The sequence below is a fragment of the Triticum dicoccoides genome, chromosome 3B (assembly GCF_002162155.2).
Source record: "Triticum dicoccoides isolate Atlit2015 ecotype Zavitan chromosome 3B, WEW_v2.0, whole genome shotgun sequence".
In the NCBI taxonomy this organism is placed as follows: Eukaryota; Viridiplantae; Streptophyta; class Magnoliopsida; order Poales; family Poaceae; genus Triticum; species Triticum dicoccoides.
The window spans coordinates 179,553,013-179,573,965 of record NC_041385.1 but is presented as its reverse complement, the minus strand read 5'-3'; positions in this window follow the sequence as shown (position 1 = coordinate 179,573,965).

The following is a 20,953-nucleotide window of genomic DNA, read 5'->3' as shown; positions in this document are numbered from 1 at the left end:
ATATGTTGCTCAACCCCCAGGTTTTGAAGATCCGAAGAATCCTGACAAAGTCTTCAGACTTAATAAGGCCCTCTATGGCCTCAAGCAAGCCCCTCGGGCATGGTATGATACATTGAAGGAATTCTTCGTGAAGAATGGCTTCACACCCGGTTCACTCGACCCTACTCTCCTTACTAAATCTTATGATGGTGAACTGTTTGTGTGCCAAATATATGTTGATGATATTATCTTTGGCTGTACTGACCAACGTTATAGTGATGAATTTGCCTATATGATGAGTGAAGAATATCAAATGTCTATGATGGGAGAGTTGAAATTCTTCTTAGGTCTTCAAATTCGTCAACAGCGTAATGGCATATTCATATCTCAGGAGAAATACCTCAAAGATGTACTGAGGAAATTCGGCATGCAAGATTGCAAAGGCGTCAAAATTCCTATGCCCACAAATGGCCATCTATGCACTGATGAAAATGGTATTGACTTCGATCACAAGGTATACCGCTCCATGATTGGTTCTGTATTGTACTTATGTGCATCTAGGCCAGATATAATGCTTAGTGTTTGCATGTGTGCCCGATTTCAAGCTGCACCGAAGGAATCACACCATAAGGCTGTGAAGCATATTCTTCGATATCTAGCTCACACACCAACACTAGGATTATGGTACCCCAAGGGCTCTGCTTTTGATCTCATTGGATATTCTAACTCTGACTATGCTGGTGATCGTGTGGACCGCAAGTCAACTTCTGGCACTTGTCATTTCCTCGGACGATCTTTGGTCTGTTGGTCCTCGAAGAAACAGAACTGCGTATCACTATCTACTGCAGAAGCTGAATACATTGCTGCTGGCTCTTGCTGTGCTCAACTGCTTTGGATGAAGCAAACACTCAAGGACTATGGCGTCAACGTGAAGAATGTGCCTCTCCTCTGCGACAATGAGAGTGCCATCAAGATTGCTCACAACTCAGTTTAGCACTCGAAGACAAAGCACATTCAGATTCGTCATCATTTTCTTCGTGATCATGTGTTGAAGGGCGACATCTCCATCGAGCATGTGAAGACTGAAGAACAGCTAGCTGATATCTTCACTAAGCCCTTGGATGAGAAGAGATTTAGCAAGTTGCGGTGTGAGCTAAATATCTTAGAATCTTCGAATGTTCTTTGAAAAGGACACACACCCTGACACTTATGCAAAATTGATGACTTAGATGTGCAACACATGAAGAAACATTTTTCTTCAATCAATGAAGAATAACACTCTAAGTGTGAAGAAATTAATGAAGAATTTGATTCTCAGAACCCTACGACAATTGCACGCGGTGTCTGAAATCATCATTCTTATATGGTGGGTCACGCCACCACAAAATGTTGAAAATCTTCAATTTGAGTTTTTCCTCAGTTTTGAAATTCATCAGTTTTTCAAATTCTTCAACTTTGCAAAATCTTCACTGTTTCCGTCATTTTTCTTCATTGGCTATATATATATGAGTTTATGTCCTCTGCAGCGTTCACTTATAGCTATTTCTTCAAGTTGTTTTTTCTACTAAGTGAATGTGGTCGGACCCTTCCCCCTCTATGCTATACTCAACCCAATCTATTCACAAATTCTTCATGTGCGTTCTATTTGAAACTCGTTCAAAATCTTCACTGTGTCCTTGTCAGCTGAAGAAATTGCGAACGAAACTTTAATACAAATCTTATCCAGATTTTCAGTTTTGCCGCTCAAACCATTCCGCATCCCATGATGCATTATTCTATTCACCCACGATCGTACACGATCTCAACTACACAATACATGGGTGACACATGTCGCGAGAAGGAGAAAGGGCAGGGGCATGTTCGTCCCAAATCTTCGGGCGAACAGTTTTCACCATGTCTATAAATTCCCCTCTCCCCTTCCTCACTTCATTTACTCCGCTCGACCGCTCTCTCTCGCTTGAGCTCCTCAAACCCTAGCGCCGCCTCTACTCCATCGTCGCCGGTGAGGAAGAGCTTCGCTGCCTCGACCTAGTCGCCGTCGTACTCGCGCCGGTTGCGGAAATCTTCACTCCGCCGCCGCCGTAGTTGTCTTCCTCTGCCAAGTTAGGGCGTGGGAGATCTAACCTGACAAACTTCACATCTGTTCTTCTCAGTTCGTCGTGTTCTTCACTTTGGATAATTAAAAGTTACTTTTATTACTCACTTTGATTCTCAAACTTTCCTGAAAATCTTCAAAGGTGTTTATTCTTCAAATCTTCACACATATGAACACCTCACATATCATATGATCTTGAACTGTTTCTCTAAGCAATCATTTTCTTCAAGATTCCCTATTTGTGTGGATCTTCGATCTGTACAACTCTGGAACCTAAGACAAGAACGCTTAGTGAAATTCCTCAAGGTTCATCTGGTCAAATTCCTCAAAACTTGTGCTTTTCGAAAAACCTTCTGAGAATGCATATGACCTCTCCAAATTCCTCGCACCTATACTCTGTTCACAGGTACTCATGTCTGCTGCTGAATCACTAGGTTCTCATCAACTTAACTCATTTGCAGCGTTCCTCAAAGAAAAACTGCATACTTCTTCAGAGTGTTCAATTGTTCAAATTCCTCATCTGTAGAATATGGCTGAAGGTAAGAAACCACAGAAAGGAGGAAAGAAGCCTGAGGTCATGACTGCTTTCGAGATCCCTGATGACATTTATAAGGACTATTGCACACCTGATGAAGCCAAGTTCGGCAAAGAGAACAAAAATCAGCGCAAGGTGCGCATACAGAGGATTGAACGGAGATGGGCAAGGGTATGGAGGGAATACAGATATGTTACTCCAAAGTATATGAAGAAATTCGCCCTCAATCCTCCATGCCCAAGAGCTCCATTGGCACCTGGCCAAGTAGCTGACCCCACAAACCTCAAATGTGGTGAGGACTTTCCTGAAGAATGGGCTAAGCGCCAAGCTAAATTGGCAAGACAAGCCAAGGAGGCAGTGAAGAAAGTCAATGAGGATTCTGCCACTGCTACTGCTACTGAGGCCTTAGTCAAACCGAGGAAATTTATGCCAAAGAAGCCTGCTCGTAAGCCAAGTGCTTCACCAACAGCGCCCTCACGGCCAAGTTCCTCAGCAATGCCCTCATGACAAATTCCTCACACTGCTACTGCTCCACCAAAGTCCTCAGCAACTCCTTCAAAGTCCTCAGCTCCTGTGCATCTGGCTACATGTCAAAGGACTGCTGGTTTCTCGATTGCCTCTGGTGTTTCAGCGAGTTCCTCAGCTGCACCAATTTCCTCATCAGGCCCCACACTGTTCAAGACTAAAGCAACAGCTGGACGCGGTCCTCGGCCAAGTCCAAAGAAGAAACAGGTCGCATTCCATGTGCCTTCTGATGATGAAGCTTCTGATGATGAACTCGCAGAAATCATCAGAGACAGACACGTGAAGGCCGCTAGAGCCAAAGGCACATCTGTGCCACTGCTTTTGGATCCGAGGAAAATCCTCGATTACATTGATCTCTGGCACAAGGATCCAAACACCCCAATGCCTGATTTTCATCTGACTCCTGGTCAAAGTCACATGCTGACCCATTTCATCACTCAAGAGAAATGGAAGTTTGAAAAGGCAAGAGAGATCAAGAAAGCTCAATACAGAAAGGAGAAGCTCCTGAAGAAAAATGTTGTCAGAATGACACCTGAGGAACTTCTCAAGGCTCAGTCTGAAATTCAAGCCCTCAGCAAAGACTTTGATGCCTACTATGCTGATTGGCAAGGAGCCAAAGTGAGATTCGTCAACCTGACAAAGAAATTGACAAATGTTGTAGCCCCAACGCAACAAGAAAACCCTCAGGCTGCAGACTCTGCTCAGCCTGCTGAAGAACATGCCAGCACCGCTGATGACTTTCAGCCTGCTGAAGAAAATGCTAGTTCCAGGGCTGGTGAAGAAATTCCAGCCGCTGAAGAAATTGCTAGGGCATCCACTAGTGGTGCGCCTGAAGAAACTGAAGAGATCAGGGCAACTGCATCAGTTGCGCCTGAAGAAAATCAACCAGATTCCTCAGCTCCTCCCGCGCCTACACCAACTCCAATTCTTCCATCTGCCTATGATGTGAAGAGGACTAAGGCTGCAGAGCGAGCTGCAGTGAAGAAAAGGAAGGCATCAGCTGCGTCAGAATCTTCGGCTGCGAAGAAAATGAAGCCAATGACCAGCTCACTCGAAAATCCGATTGTTGCTGTTCCAATTTCATCCATGCCATCAAAGGACCTTGTTCCTTTTGGAGAAGACTATGTGATCCCAAGCGGATCGGATGAAGAAAATCATTCTGCTGCTTTGTCAGAGCAGATTGATGAAGAAATTGACGTGGATGCAATCCCTTCAACGCCAGTTATTTCCTCACCTATGCCTCAGTTCACAGCTGAAGAGGCTGGTGTTGAGGAAATTGAAGATGAAGATGTGGATATAGGATGCACCACACCTGTGATGAATGATGACTTTTGGGAAAGTCAGCATCCCAATACTCCTCTCTTCACACCTATCCAACAGATTCCTCAGTCCCCTGCACCAATAGTTCAACTGGACTCTGAAGAAACTCATCCCACTCCCTCTGTGCATGAAGAAATTCCAGCCACTAGTGCTGAAGAACCTGCTGCTGCTGATTCTCAGGTTGCACACGAAGAGGAACCAGAAATTCCTCAGCCTGAAGAACCTGAGCTCGCGATTCCTGAGGTGGTGATGCAACTCACTGACATCCCTCTGCCAAAGCCAAAGAATCCGTTCTCAAGCAAACAGAAGTTCAAGGCTGAAGACTTCTTTGCCGAGCATGTATTCTTCACAGATTACAACCCCTATGACTCTGCTCGCATAAGGAAGAGGCGTTTCTGGACTGCTAGTCAAGCCAACTTCTATTCCTCTGTGCTGTTTGACAAAGACAAAATCTTCGATCATGAACATATTCCTCACGTGGACATGGAATCTCTGCCATGGTTCGAGCCAGTCCTCAGTGTTCTTCACGATGCAGGATTACTGAGGGGACCCCGACTCATAAGTCGTGATCACCGAATGCACGTGTACAGTGATCCCAGAGATCAATGCTCACTGAACACACAGAAGCTGAATAACAAGAGTCTTACATCCATACATACCGTATTACACAAGTAGGACCATTATGGTCGAGTCTTGAGTATATCATCGCAGCGGAAATCTTCGTCGATAACTTGGACCCATTTCATCTGCCTTAACCCTATAGGCATTCTGACTGGGAAACGTCCTAGTTCGCATGTTCGTCTCCAAAGAACTCTCATTCGAACTCCGGTTCTTCCATGCCTGGTCAATTAAATAACCAGTGGCAAGCCAATGAGTACTTTGAATGTACTCGCAAGCAACCCATGTTTTGGTTCAAGATGTAATAATGCATGATATAGGTAAATTTTTGCAGAAAGCTAGTGTTGAGTGCAATGACATGTTCAACAACTTGTAAGACATGCATCAAGAGAATTCAAATAATCATGAGGACAGGTTACAGATATCAACATAAAAAGAGTGGGCACCAACCCAACTCAATTATGTCAAGTCCTTTGACTTGACCCAAGTAGTTTTATCAACACACACACACACGGTTGAAAACTCTGGACGTAGTTTAAGCAGCACCGCCCAACTGTCCTTGACCGTGGACACGGCTATTCGAATAGTTTTACACTCTGCAGAGGTTGCACACCGTACCCACAAGATCCGGGGAACTTCCGTGTCATCCACGACCCGCGATACCTCAAGTACCCGGGGTAAGCACCCGATCACTACCTTTCCCTAGATGACACTAACATGGAGTCCACTCGATTGGTAGTAATCCCCGTGCCTAACATTTCACATCATAAAGTTGTGGAGCCTCGCTCCCATATTCATCACATACCACAAGCACGGGGTACCAATGGTGTGTTCGGTGCTGTAAAGACAGTCATGGCCGCCCTACCTGGCACGACCCCGTCCCGAGAGAGAGCACCAACTCTCCCCCGTCAGTAGTAATGCGGGATCCAAGCTAGTATCGTCCTAGGTAATCAATAATGCCCTTTCCCATATAAGGGTAGAGTGGTTGCGCATGTAAGGTTGGGACAGTCGACAAATCTTAAATCTAATCCGTTTTCGAAAACAACACACACACTTGCCTCGATACACCACTTCGTCATCAAGTGGTTACCCATTTCATCATCTCCCTCGGGCATAAGTGGCACCCGACGGGGTTTTCGAAAAAGTCTTTTGAAAATACTTAGTCTCCTTCACCATGCATATTCCCGTCCCTTTTTGCGTAGCACTACCTTAGCATCCTATCTACTCCCACCGGCATAACCCTCATAGGAAGGTAGGGTCATGCACAATGCAAGTATCAACGAGGAAGTATGGTGGCAACCATCGAAGTGGTTATCATCTCATCATGATTCTGTAGCAACAACGATATGGTGCTATATGACATGCATAAAAAGGGTTTCATAGACATGGTCAAAGGGCTGCTTGCCTGGTTCCTCAGAGTCTTCAAGTCTTCAAATATCTCTGGTCCAACTCCGAGCATTTTGTCTACTTCGTCAACTATCGTCGAAAGCAACCATAATAAGCAACACAACAAGGCAGGAAATAAAAGTGCTCTAAAAATATGAGTTGGACATCTCTGACCAAGGTTGTTTCATTAGGATTTGATCAATGGACATCTCTGAACATTTCAATATGATGGAATCAAGGGATTAATGGGTTTGCAAGAAGTGTACAGAAATATATTTTTGAAAAATGAGTAAAGGCACCCATTTAACAAAGAATGATTTTAGAAGCATCTAGGAATTGGTTTCACTAGATTTCGAGTTCAAATGAATTTCCTATGAATTTGCAAAGTTGATAAATATGAAGAAATGGCTCAATAATTTATGTAGTACAGAAAGTATTAATAAAAATGTTCATAAACTAAGTTATGAACTTAGGAATACCTAGGAATTTGAATCATGGAATTTGGATCAATTTTGAGCCTTCTGTGATTTCCTAAAGTTTATGATAGAAGTGGAAATATGGGATTTGATAAATGTTTGTGAAGAAAAACTTTATGGAAAAATGTGCAAATTGCACCATGTGATAGATCAGGAATTTATGAACCTATAGAAATTAGAATCATCAAATTTGGAGTTAATTTGAATTGTCTATGAATTTTTGAGGTTAACTGGAAAAAATAAAAAGGGAAAAGGTTTAGGGTTTACCCAAAGCGTGCACAGGGCGCAGGATAGAAGTGGGCCGGCCCGCTGGCTTAGCCGCGCGGGCGAGGAGGGTGACATCAGAGGCGCCCCTGACGGAGTACGCCTTCGCTGCGCAGGAAGCGGCTTTACACCCGGTCCGTCTCCACTTAAACGGGCGGGGCCCGCCTGCTGGGTCGCTGACCTGCGGGTCCCGCACCAACTCTCTCTCTCTCTCTCCCGCCTCCTCCTTCTTCCCCCCGATGGGCAGAGGCATGGGGCATACGGCGAGCGCGCCGGCGACGATTCCGGCCGCTCCGCTGCGCCCGGGGCCAGGCCGGTGTTCTGGGCGGATGCCCCGTCCCACGCCGCGCCCAGAGGTGGTCGCGCTGGACGCGGGGAGCGCCAGACTTGGGCGGAGCGTCGGCCATGGCGGAGACCGGCGACGGCGAGGATGGGCACGGCGAGGTAGGCATGGGGAGGAGGTCCTAGCGTGCGGGAGAGGCTTCTTGGGGTCGTGGGAGTCCTCGGGATGGGTCAGTGGGAGCGGGAAAGCAACGATGGCTCGGCTACGCCCGAGGGCACGACAGCGTCACTCCGGTCATGGAGGTGGGAAGAGGGCGCGAGAGGGAGAGGGAGGTTGTCAGGGAGGTGTAAGCGAGAGAGGGGAGCGGGGAGAGGCCATAGAAGAGGTCAGGAGGGGTTTATATGGGCACGGCCGCGGTGCACCATGGACAGCGCCCATGGACGCGCTCGGGTGAGCTCATAGAGGGGAGGGGAGAGAGATTCTGGAGGGGGCCGGCAGCGTGCCCTGTCCCGGACGCCGAGGCGTCTCGTCGGGCGCGCTAGGAAGGCCCGAGGTGGCCGGAGGTGCTTGGCAGGGGGGCGGCTACAGTGCAGGAGCGCACTGTAGCGCGCTCCAGAGTGCCCAAATGGCATGCCATGGCATTTTATATGCATTGTGGGCGCGGCCACTATTGTCTGTTAGTTCTAGGAGGGAGTAAAGAAGAGGGGATGGACATAGGATGCCCTGGTAGCCACTGGAGTGAGGAGGGAGGTGAGAAAGGGAGAGAAATGGGCTTGTCCAGAGAGAGGAGGAGAGGGTTTCACCCAGCAATGATTGAGCCATGGGTTTTCCATTGCTACTGGAGGTGCAAGGGGACTCTGAGGGGCTGTGGTAAAAAGTTGAGGTCATGGAGAAGAGTGGAAGTGGTAAAAATGATGATTTTGGAAAAATGGCAGAAGGTGTTTGTTGTTGGTTTGGGCAAGAAAATTAATTCCAATTTCCATGGGAATTAACAGGATGGAATGGCACATGGAAGTAGGGTGTTCCACCAAGTTTGAGCTCATTTGGGCAAAGTACCCAATGCAACTTTGGTAAACCCTAGAAATCATCAGAAATGGCTTTGCCAAGATTTAGTTATGCCAATCTATTCTCCTTGATGCACCACTTGGTTTAGTATCATCATTTGAGGATTTGACCATGTCCACAAAAATTCAGATCAAAAGGACACACTTGACAATGTAGAGTTGTCCAAATTTGGTTCTGGACAGGAAGGGTTTTGGGGCACTTTGATCAAGTTAACTTGTTCTCCAACTTGTGCCATTTGGTGTAGATGAATGATTAGACCATTTGAGCATGTTCACAAGATTTGAGAGCATTTAGACATGTTTGGCAATGTAAAGTTGCTCAAACTCCAAAATGGACAGAAATGGTTTTGAGGGGATTGGATGATGTTATATTGGTCTCCAAGTCATGAGACTTGGCAAGATCATCGAATATGTCATATGTGACATGCTAGAATTTTTCTTGGAATTTTTGGAGAATATTTCCTTTGTAAATATTTCAAAAGCTTGAAATATCCAGAAAGGGTTTTTGAGGTATTTGACAAATATTTTGAACATGACCATGTCTTGAAACTCTTATATGTGGACAATATATGTCCACTGAGTTTCCCTAGGTTTTTGACAAATATTTTTAAAACAATAAAATAATTTTTCCCTATTAAAGACCTTTTCTGGCCTTAAGAAAAAGCTTTTAAATAAAATAGGAAAATTAACTTTTAAAATTATATTTTTGTGGTTTCTGGGTATCCTATATCTAATAGGAGTCAAATATATTTTTAGAAAGATTTTTACTGCCCTTAATTCAGTACTTGCAGTGCAAACCTCAATTCAGGGGTTTTTGAAAAAACTAATTTTAGAAAATACTTTTTGGCCAAATTAATTTTGTAAGAAAATACTATATTGCTCTATACACATGGCATGATCATTGGGCAGAAGTTTGGGGCAAGGAAATGAAGTATAGGAGTTGGAGGATTTATTTGATTTTTAGAGCACTTGCAAACAGCAGACAAACATTCAATCAAAGCAAAGACAAAACACTCAAAAGTTTTTGTCAAACCACATTTTAGCATGATTTATTGACTTAAGTGTTGTGGCATGAAAATCAGGGTGTGACAATTACTCAATTTCTGCACTGACATTTGCGATTGGAATGAAGAACTTATTCTTCAGTTCTATGCAACACTGCATATCACTGGAGACGCTGAAGATGTCAACTCATGGGTGTTGGATTGGATGACTGAAAACACTCACTACAAGGCACCGGCAACTGAATTGCTTCGTGTCCTTCCTCTCAGTCCTCCCCATGACAGTGCACGTTGCACCTACAGTGACCCTGAACTGACAAATCACTATATGCAAGTGCTTGTGAAGCCTTTGAAGCCTGGGCAGGCCCCACGAACCAAATTCCTCGTCAAGGAATTACTCTATGTGCCTCGGATTGTCTATCGCATTCTGACGAAGACAATGAGTCCTACCAAAGGCCACGACTCAAATGATGAAGAAGTCGTTGGCATCATGAAGAATATGCTTTTCAACATCATTCATGGTGTTCCCGTTAACTTCCATGATTTCTTCATGAGGACTCTGGCCAATATTGCTATGTCACAATTCGAGCTGAAGCCCTATGCGCCTTGGATTATGAGATTCATCAGGGCAAGATCTTCACTGAACTACAAAGGTGACACTCTGAACCATGGTAGCTACTTGCCTCCCATTGAAGTCCTCAAATGGACAGTTTCATCATCTGATGATAAAGGCAAGGCAGCTGCTGTGATCGATGAAGGCATTCGTCCATTGGATGGTCAATTTCGCAAGGCTACATCTTACTCTACCAATGACGACTCTGCCACACACGACTCTGCCACACATGACTCTGCCGCACCTGGGCTGTCCTCACTCATGTCTATAGCGCTGAAGAACTGAAGACTATGGGTCTCAAGGAAGAATTTGACTAGTCTGCGCCTCCTCCGAAGAAATTCAAGAGGGTCAAAGTTCCTCCACTGGTGGCCAGCTCTTATTCTTCATCGCGTGACACTGATGAGTATGAAGATTTGGACGACACTGCGGCAGGCCCTGCTACAACTAACAACCCCGACAACGCTGGCGCTCCTCCATCGACTTGAAATTCTTCAGGGACGTTAGTCCTCAGTTTCAATCCTTTTGGTCATTTGATGACAAAGGGGGAGAAATCTGAGTTAGTCTTCAAGCAGGTCTATATTAAGGGCATTTTTTTAAGTTACAACTCTCGTTCTTCTGAAACTTTTATTTGGATCGAGTTGTAATCTTAAACCCGATGGTGCGCTGATACTTTTGTTGCACTATGCTCTGATACTTTTGATGCTTTATTCGGCATGCTTATTCCTCGTTAATATTATTGCACGCATGCTGAATCTCATCAGACACCATATTTCATCATGCATTTCAAATTCTTCATATTATATATCAAATTCGTGTATGAATTACAAGATATAGGGGGAGATCTCCATGATTCAACTCTTCAAATGTGCAATTCCTCAAAAGCAAATTCCTCACTATGCACATCTTCAGGGGGAGTTCTTCTATATCTTGCAATCAAATTCCTCAATATCAGTATTTACACTTCATATGTTTATCCCCGTTGAAAACTTAACCTATGTTGTCATCAATCACCAAAAAGGGGGAGATTGTAAGTGCATCTAGTGCCCCTTAGTGATTTTGGTGTATTGAAGACTTATAGGTTAAGGGACTAATGCGTTTGTGAGTGTACACAGGTCTATAAGTCTATGAAGAGTTTGATATTTACAGAGAAAGTCAACCCCTAAAAATGAAGTTCTTCAACTGAAGACTTTGATATTCTGAAGACTTTCTGAAGACTTTGAAAGTGAAGAAATTGGTGTGACCTTGAAGACTTGGTATTCATTTGTGGAACATGAAGCGTGAAGACTTTTGTTTTCGTAGTTTCATTTTCTCTTTCTTGAGTCATAGGAAACACCGTACTGTTAAAGGGGGTCGAGGAAATACTAAGGAAAAATTTCCATGTGATGCTCAACCCAAAATCCTACCCCTACCAATCCCTTCGAGTGAAGCCTTTGGAAATCTCATACAGTTCAGTCGCTTTCTTCAGTGACAGAGACGAAGTTCTTCTGGTCGCTGATGAATTTGTTCTGACTGAGGAGTTAGGAATTCGCCAGTGCGAATTGCCTACACAATGAGGAACATGATAGCCCTGAGGAATTTGAGAGTCAAATTCCCGACCGTTGCTGTGCTGCACGCCAGCTGTCCCAAAATATCTTATCCACCTAACAGTCATATGATTGAAGGGCATTTATGTCTTATCATGTCCGGCTGCTCCCTAGGCTACAAATAGCCGCCCCCTACAACCACTAGCTGGTTGGCTGCTCCGAGAGAACTTGACACTTGTCATTTGAGAGCAACCCATCCTCCGAGGACTTTGAGCGAAAATCATCAAGTGAGGAAAACCCAAAACGAAACCCCTACAAACCCAAAGTGATTGAGCATCACTGAAGAAATTGATCCTGCATGGATCCGACGCTTGTTACCTTTGAAGACTGTGCTTCTTCCAGACGGTTAGGCGTCATGGTCTAGAGCATCCAAGAGGAATTGTGGATCGCCGAGTGACCAAGTCTGTGAAGGTTTGGAAGTCGCCTGAAGACTTACCACGAGTGATTGGACGAGGTCTGTGTGACCTTAGTTCAAGGAGAATACGGTGAGGACTGGGTGTCCTGAGCTGCGTGCTCAGTGACTGGGTGTCCGGGACTGTGTGTCCTCGAGTTTAAATACTCAGCCGCTCCAACCAGACGTACAACTGAGATAGCAGTTGGAACTGGTCTACCAAATCATTGTCTTCACCAACCTAACTGGTTCTATTTCCTCAACCCTTTCATTTCCTCATTACTGTGTTGAGTGTTTGTTCATATCTATGCTTGAAGACTTTGACTGAAGACTTTCTCAATTTCCTCAGTTCAATTTCTTCAACCTGTTTGTCTTCATCTTGTGTTATCCTGTGATTACGCTTTCTTTACTCTGTGCTAGTCTTCATTTCATCATGATGACCATGCTTGTGTTCTGTTATGCTTACTTCTGAGTACTTATTCCACTGCTAGTAGTTCTTCGCTAAGGAATTTCCTCACCGGCAAATTCCTAAGTGAAGAATTCATAAAAATCGCCTATTCACCCCCCTCTAGTCGATATAACGCACTTTCAAGTCACATATCTGTATTCCCTCCATTCCCTTGCCCATCTCCGTTCAATCCTCTGTATGCGCACCTTGCGCTGATTTTTGTTTTCTTTGCCAAATTTTGATTCATCAGGTGTGCAATAGTCAGCATAAATTTCCTCAGGGATTTCAAACGCAGTCATAGCCTCAGGTTTGTTTCCTCCTTTCTGCGGCTTCTTACCGTCTGCCATATTCTTCAGTTGAGGAATTTGAACAATCGAATTCTTTGAAGAAGTATGCAGTTTTTCTTCGAGGAACGCTGCAAATGAGTTAAGTTGATGAGAACCTAGTGATTTAGCAGCAGACATGAGTACCTGTGAACAGAGTATAGGTGCGAGGAATTTGGAGAGGTCATATGCGTTCTCAGAAGGTTTTTCGAAAAGAACAAGTTTTGAGGAATTTGACCAGATGAAGCTTGAGGAATTTCACTAAGCGTCTTGTCTTAGGTTCCAGAGTTGTACAGATCGAAGATCCACACAATTAGGGAATCTTGAAGAAAATGATTGCTTAGAGAAACAGTTCAAGATCATATGATGTGTGAGGTGTTCATATGTGTGAAGATTTGAAGAATAAACACCTTTGAAGATTTTCAGGAAAGTTTGAGAATCAAAGTGAGTAATAAAAGTAACTTTTAATTACCCGAAGTGAAGAACACGACGAACTGAGAAGAACAGATGTGAAGTTCATCAGGTTAGATCTCCCACGCCCTAACTTGGCAGAGGAAGACAGCTACGGCGGCGGCGGAGTGAAGATTTCCGCGGTCGGCGTGAGTACGACGGCAACGAGGTCGAGGCAGCGAAGCTCTTCCTCACCAGCGATGATGGAGTAGCGGCGGCCCTAGGGTTTGAGGAGCTCGAGTGAGAGAGTAACGATCGAGTGGAGTAAATGAAGTGAGGAAGGGGAGAGGGGTATTTATAGACACGGTAAAAACTGTTCGCCCGAAGATTTGGGACGAACGTGCCCCTGCCCTTTCTCCTTCTCGCGACATGTGTCCACGTACTGTGTAGTTGAGATCGTGTACGATCGTGGGTGAATAGAATAATGCATTGTGGGATGCGGAACGGTTTGAGCGGCAAAACCGAAAATTTGGATAAGATTTGTTTTAAAGTTTCGTTCGCAATTTCTTCAGCTGACAAGGACACAATGAAGATTTTGAACGAGTTTCAAATAGAACGCACATGAAGAATTTTTGAATAGATTGGGTTGAGTATAGCATAGAGGGGGAAGGGTCCGTTCACATTCACTTAGCAGAAAAAGCAACTTGAAGAAATAGCTATAAGTGAACACTGTAGAGGACATAAACTCATATATATATATATATAGCCAATGAAGAAAAACGACGGAAACAGTGAAGATTTTGCAAAGTTGAAGAATTTGAAAGACTGAAGAATTTCAAAACTGAGGAAAAACTCAAATTGAAGATTTTCAACTTTTTGTGGTGGCGTGACCCACCGTATAAGAATGATGATTTCAGACACCGCGCACAATTGTCGTAGGGTTCTGAGAATCAAATTCTTCATTAATTTCTTCACACTTAGAGTGTTATTCTTCATTGATTGAAGAAAAACGTTTCTTCATGTGTTGCACATCTAAGTCATCAATTTTGCATAAGTGTCAGGGTGTGTGTCCTTTTCAAAGAACATTCGAAGATTCTAAGATATTTAGCTCACACCGCAACTTGCTAAATCTCTTCTCATCCAAGGGCTTAGTGAAGATATCAGCTAGCTGTTCTTCAGTCTTCACGTGCTCGATGGAGATGTCGCCCTTCAACACATGATCATGAAGAAAATGATGACGAATCTGAATGTGCTTTGTCTTCGAGTGCTGAACTGGGTTGTGAGCAATCTTGATGGCACTCTCATTGTCGCAGAGGAGAGGCACATTCTTCACATTGACGCCATAGTCCTTGAGTGTTTGCTTCATCCAAAGCAGTTGAGCACAACAAGAGCCAGCAGCAATGTATTCAGCTTCCGCAGTAGACAGTGATACGCAGTTCTGTTTCTTCGAGGACCAACAGACCAAAGATCGTCTGAGGAAATGACAAGTGCCAGATGTTGACTTGCGGTCCACACGATCACCAGCATAGTCAGAGTCAGAATATCCAATGAGATCAAAAGCAAAGCCCTTGGGGTACCATAATCCTAGTGTTGGTGTGTGAGCTAGATATCGAAGAATATGCTTCACAGCCTTATGGTGTGATTCCTTCGGTGCAGCATGAAATCGGGCACACATGCAAACACTATGCATTATATCTAGCCTAGATGCACATAAGTACAATAAAGAACCAATCATGGAGCGGTATACTTTGTGATCGAAGTCAATACAATTTTCATCAGTGCATAGATGGCCGTTTGTGGGCATAGGATTTTGACGCCTTTGCAATCTTGCATGCCGAATTTCCTCAGTACATCTTTGAGGTATTTCTCCTGAGATATGAATATGCCGTTGCGTTGTTGACGAATTTGAAGACCTAAGAAGAATTTCAACTCTCCCATCATAGACATTTGATATTCTTCACTCATCATATAGGCAAATTCATCACTATAACGTTGGTCAGTACAGCCAAAGATAATATCATCAACATATATTTGGCACACAAACAGTTCACCATCATAAGATTTAGTAAAGAGAGTAGGGTCGAGTGAACCGGGTGTGAAGCCATTCTTCACGAAGAATTCCTTCAATGTATCATAGAACGCCCGAGGGGCTTGCTTGAGGCCATAGAGGGCCTTATTAAGTCTGAAGACTTTGTCAGGATTCTTCGGATCTTCAAAACCTGGGGGTTGAGCAACATATACTTCTTCCTCAAGCTTACCATTGAGGAATGCACTTTTCACATCCATTTGATATAATATGATATCATGATGGTTAGCATAAGCAAGTAATATGCGAATAGCCTCAAGTCTAGCAACAGGTGCAAAAGTTTCATCAAAATCAATTCCTTCAACCTGTGTGTAGCCTTGAGCTACCAGTCGTGCCTTATTCCTCACCACAAGGCCATTTTCATCTTGCTTGTTGCGGTAGGTCCACTTTGTGCCAATGATATTATGCTTGCGAGGATCTTGACGTTTGACCAGTTCCCAGACATTGTTGAGCTCGAACTGATGTAATTCTTCTTGCATAGCCTGAAGCCACTCCGTCTCCAAAAATGCTTCATCTACCTTAGTGGGCTCTGTGATAGAGACAAAAGCATAGTGCCCACAAAAGTTAGATAAATGTGAAGCTTTTGAGCGTGTGAGAGGACCTGGTGCTCTAATGTCATCGATGATCTTCTCCACTTGCACTTCTTTTGCAACGCGAGGATGAGCTGGTTTTTGCTGAGGAGTTTGATCAGCATTTTCTTCAGCACCATTTTCCTCAGCATTTTCTTCAGGTGCATCAGCTCGACGTTCTTCATGAACTGGAATGAATTCTTCAGCAGATTCTTCAGTAGGAATGACATCCTCAGTTTCCTTGAACTTGAGAGAATCCTCTGGTGCTGGTTCATCTAACACAGAAGGTAGGTGCTCTCTTTGCGAGCCATTAGTTTCATCGAACCGCACATCTATAGTGTCAACAATCTTGTGAAGAACAATGTTGAAGACTCTGTAGGTGTGCGAGTCCTTTCCGTAACCAAGCATAAAACCTTCATGTGCTTTCGGTGCAAATTTAGAATTGTGGTGAGGATCTCTAATCCAACATTTAGCACTGAAGACTTTGAAATAACTCACATTGGGTTTCTTGTCAGTGAGGAGTTCATAGGCCGTCTTCTTGAAGAATTTGTGAAGATATACTCTGTTGATGATGTGGCACGCAGTATCAATTGCATCAATCCAAAAACGATGAGGCGTTTTGTATTCATCAAGCATAGTGCGAGCCATCTCAACAAGAGTTCTGTTCTTGCGCTCCACGACGCTATTTTGCTGAGGTGTATAGGGAGCACATAACTCATGAGTAATACCAAGTTCATCAAGATAGTCATCAAGACAGGAATTCTTGAACTCAGTTCCATTGTCACTTCTGATGTGCTTGATCTTCACACCAAAGTTGGTTGAAGCCCTTGAGGAAAAACGTTTGAAGACTTCCTGCACTTCATGTTTGTAAGTAACAATGTGTACCCATGTATATCGAGAGTAATCATCAACAATGCCAAAACCATATAGAGATGCATCATTAGTGACTGCTGAGTAATGATTAGGTCCGAAGAGGTCCATGTGAAGCAATTCGAATGGACGAGTAGTGGTCATGATAGTCTTCGCTGGATGCTTGGCCTTGGTCATTTTTCCAGCTTCACAGGCTCCGCATAAGTGATCCTTGAGGAATTTGACATTCTCAATGCCAATGACATGCTTCTTCTTTGCAAGCGTTCGTAAATTCCTCATGCCTGCATGACCAAGTTGTCGATGCCATAGCCAGCCTTGTGAAGCTTTTGCAAGTAGACACACGGCTGGCTGTGGTCCTGTAGAGAAATCAACAATATACAAATCTCCTCTCCTAAAGCCTTCGAAGACTTTGGAATTGTCAGCTTCCATAATCACAACACAGCGATACTTGCCAAAGACAACAACCATATCAAGATCACAAAGCATTGAGACTGACATGAGGTTGTATCCTAAGGACTCAACAAGCATGACTTTGTCCATGTGTTTATCCTTAGAGATTGCAACCTTACCAAGACCCAATACCTGACTTTTGCCTTTGTCAGCAAAGATGATATGCTTCAGATGTGATGGTGATAAGGGAGCATCCATCAATAGATTCTTGTCTCCAGTCATGTGATTCATACATCCACTATCGAGGACCCACTCAGTAGCTTTGGGTTGATCATCCTGCAGATGAATTAGTGTAGCTTACAATCTCATATGCTTCATTTGTGAAGAATACGATATCAAGTTCATCAGATGAATTTCATCAATCAGTAAACAGATATAGCAGTATGAGGACATGTGAAATGAAGATTCATTTCATCATGATTCGCCTGCGTCCTTTCAGGCAATTTTGTCAGGTCCCCAGCAAATTCTTCAGACGTTAAAGCACGTCTGGAAACCTGACCCTGCAGAAGAGATTAGTTCTTTTTCTTCACCACCCACATCTGCGAGCACCATACGAGAATGGTGGCATAGAGGCCAAACCATTTCGTTTCACATAAGAGGGGTTAGGGTAAGCATATGAATAAGCAGAGAAATTCTTCGAGGACTTATGAACATAACGGTTTGAAGAATAATGCACATATTCATAGCCCTTAGCTCTACCCTGCGAAACAGAGTTGTTAGCATGATGATAATCATATGAGGACTTTGATCCTTTTGAGGAATTTGATCCACGTGAGGAATTTGGTCCGTTTGAGGACTTGGATCCATATGAAGAATTTGGTCCATATGAAGAATTTGATCTGGGGTTCCTGTTCTTCACAGGTGGTGTCATGAGGACATTCACCTGAAGACTTTCGAGGCACTTCTTGGGAACCCAGATTTTCTTCATAGGAGAACCATTCCTGCAGTTAGTGCCAACATATCTAGCAAATACTTCACCATTCTGATTTTTGAACAATTTATAGTTGGAGTCAAATGACTCATCAGAAGAATGAGGAGATTCACATGTAAAGCCAGATAAGTTAGATGGATCAACTGGAGGTCCCTTTGCAACAACCCATGAGGTTTTGGGGTACTACTCAGGCTTCCAATATGTTCCATCAGCATTGAGTTTCCTCTCAAAGGCAATACCCTCTTTTCTAGGGTTTCTGTTGAGGATCTGCTTTTTAAGCACATCACAAAGAGTCTGATGCCCTTTGAGGCTTTTGTACATGCCTGTCATATACAATTCCTTCAGCCCTGCATTGTCAGTGATACTAGCAATGTCCTCAGATGAGCAATTAGTGATAGAAGAGGGAGGTGAAGAATTTGTAACAGTTGAAGCATTTGAACATTCAGGTGAAGAATTAGCAGATTCACGTTCAATGCACTTTAAGCATGGAGGATCAAATTGTTCCTGAGAAGCGCTAGTTTGTTGAGCTAGTAATGAATCGTGCTCCTTCTGAAGATCTTCATAACTCACTCTTAGCTTCTCAAGATCTTGCTTTCTTTGAAGAAATTCATAAGAAAGTTTCTCATGATTAGATAAGAGAGTGTTATGATGACTTTGAAGGTTATCAAACCTAGACTGAAGTCTCTGAAGATTTTCAGTCAGGGCTTTAGTGCGATCCATTTCTTCACCCAACATATCATCACTTTTGTCTAGCATGTTTTGAACCTTTTCAAAAGCCCTTTGTTGTTTTACAGCAATCTTAGCAAGTTTAGAGTAGCTGGGCTTGAGATCCTTATCAGATTCATTTTCACTAGATTCAGAGGAGGTGTATTTGAGTACCTTTGCACCTTTCGCCATGAAGCAATAGGTGGGAGCGTAGTCATCATTATCTTCATCAGGCTTGTTGGTGGGGTCAGTTTCTTCAGTGTTGAAGATGGACTTGCTAACGAAAGCAGTAGCGAAGGCCAGACTCGCCACACCAGATTCGGATTCTTCAGACGCCTCCTCTTCCTCATGTTCCTCAGATTCAGCTTCAGAGTCCATTTCCTTGCCAATGAATGCCTGAGCCTTCTTGGAGCTGCTCTTCTTGTGAGATGAAGACTTCGAGGATTTTGATGATGAAGATTTTGACGATTTCTTCTTCTTCTTTGCATCATCAGGACTGTAATCCTTGTATTTCTTCTTCTTCAATTCCTTGTCCCACTGAGGACGATCTTGAATATAGTGACCAGGTTTCTTGCATTTGTGGCACAGCCTTCTCTTATAGTCACTGGATGAGGAATCACTGCTTCTTGAGGATTTTCCAAAGCGACCACGTCTTGAGAACTTCTGGAATTTCTTCACGAGCAGTGCTAGCTCCTGGCTCAATTCTTCAGGATCACCAAGGATACTTCCAAAATCCTCACATTCAGACTCAGACACAGCCTTGGCCTTCAGGGCACGTGGTTTGCCATAGCTCAAACCATAGAGATCTCTCTTTTCAGCAAGCTGGAACTCGTGAGTATTTAGCCTTTCGAGGATATCGGCGGGATCAAGAGACTTGTAGTCAGCATGTTCTTGTATCATCAGTGCCAGAGTATCAAATGAGGAATCAAGCGATCTCAACAGTTTCTTCACCACCTCATGGTCGGTGATGTCAGTGGCACCAAGGGCTTGAAGCTCATTTGAGATGTCAGTGAGGCGATCGAAGGTTTGTTGGACATTTTCATTGTCGAATCTTTTGAAGTGGTTGAAGAGATTTCGAAGAACATCAACTCGAGAGTCACGCTGAGTTGAGACTCCTTCATTCACTTTGGACAGCCTATCCCAGATAAGCTTAGCAGTTTCCAAAGCACTCACTCTTCCATACTGTCCTTTACTCAGATGGCCACATATGATATTCTTCACTTGAGAATTGAGTTGCTTGAATCTCTTCACATCGGTAGCGTTTAGTGAGGGTGAGACAGAGGGAACACCATTTTCCACAACATACCAGAGATCGTTGTCAATTGCCTCAAGATGCATTCGCATCTTGTTTTTCCAGTAGGGGTAGTCCGTCCCATCAAAGGTAGGACACCCAGCCGAGACCTTGATCATACCTGCGATCGACATAACTAAAACTCCAGGCGGTTAATCCAAAATCACACAGAACAAGGAAGTACCTTGCTCTGATACCAATTGAAAGTGCGTTATATCGACTAGAGGGGGGGTGAATAGGCGATTTTTATGAATTCTTCACTAAGGAATTTGCCGGTGAGGAAATTCCTTGGCGAAGAACTACTAGCAGTGGAATAAGTACTCAGAAGTAAGCATAACAGAATACAAGCATGGTCATCATGATGAAATGAACACAAGCACAGAGTAGAGAAAGCGTAATCACAGGATAACACAAGATGAAGACAAACAGACTGAAGAAATTGAACTGAGGAAATTGAGAAAGTCTTCAGTCAAAGTCTTCAAGAACAGATATGAACAAACACTCAACACAGTAATGAGGAAATGAAAGGGTTGAGGAAATAGAACCAGTTAGGTTGGTGAAGACAATGATTTGGTAGATCAGTTCCAACTGCTGTCTCAGTTGTACGTATGGTTGGAGTGGCCGAATATTTAAACTCGAGGACACACAGTCCCGGACACCCAGTCGCTGAGCACGTAGCTCAAGACACCCAGTCCTCACCGTATTCTCCTTGAACTAAGGTCACACAGACCTCGTCCAATCACTCGTGGTAAGTCTT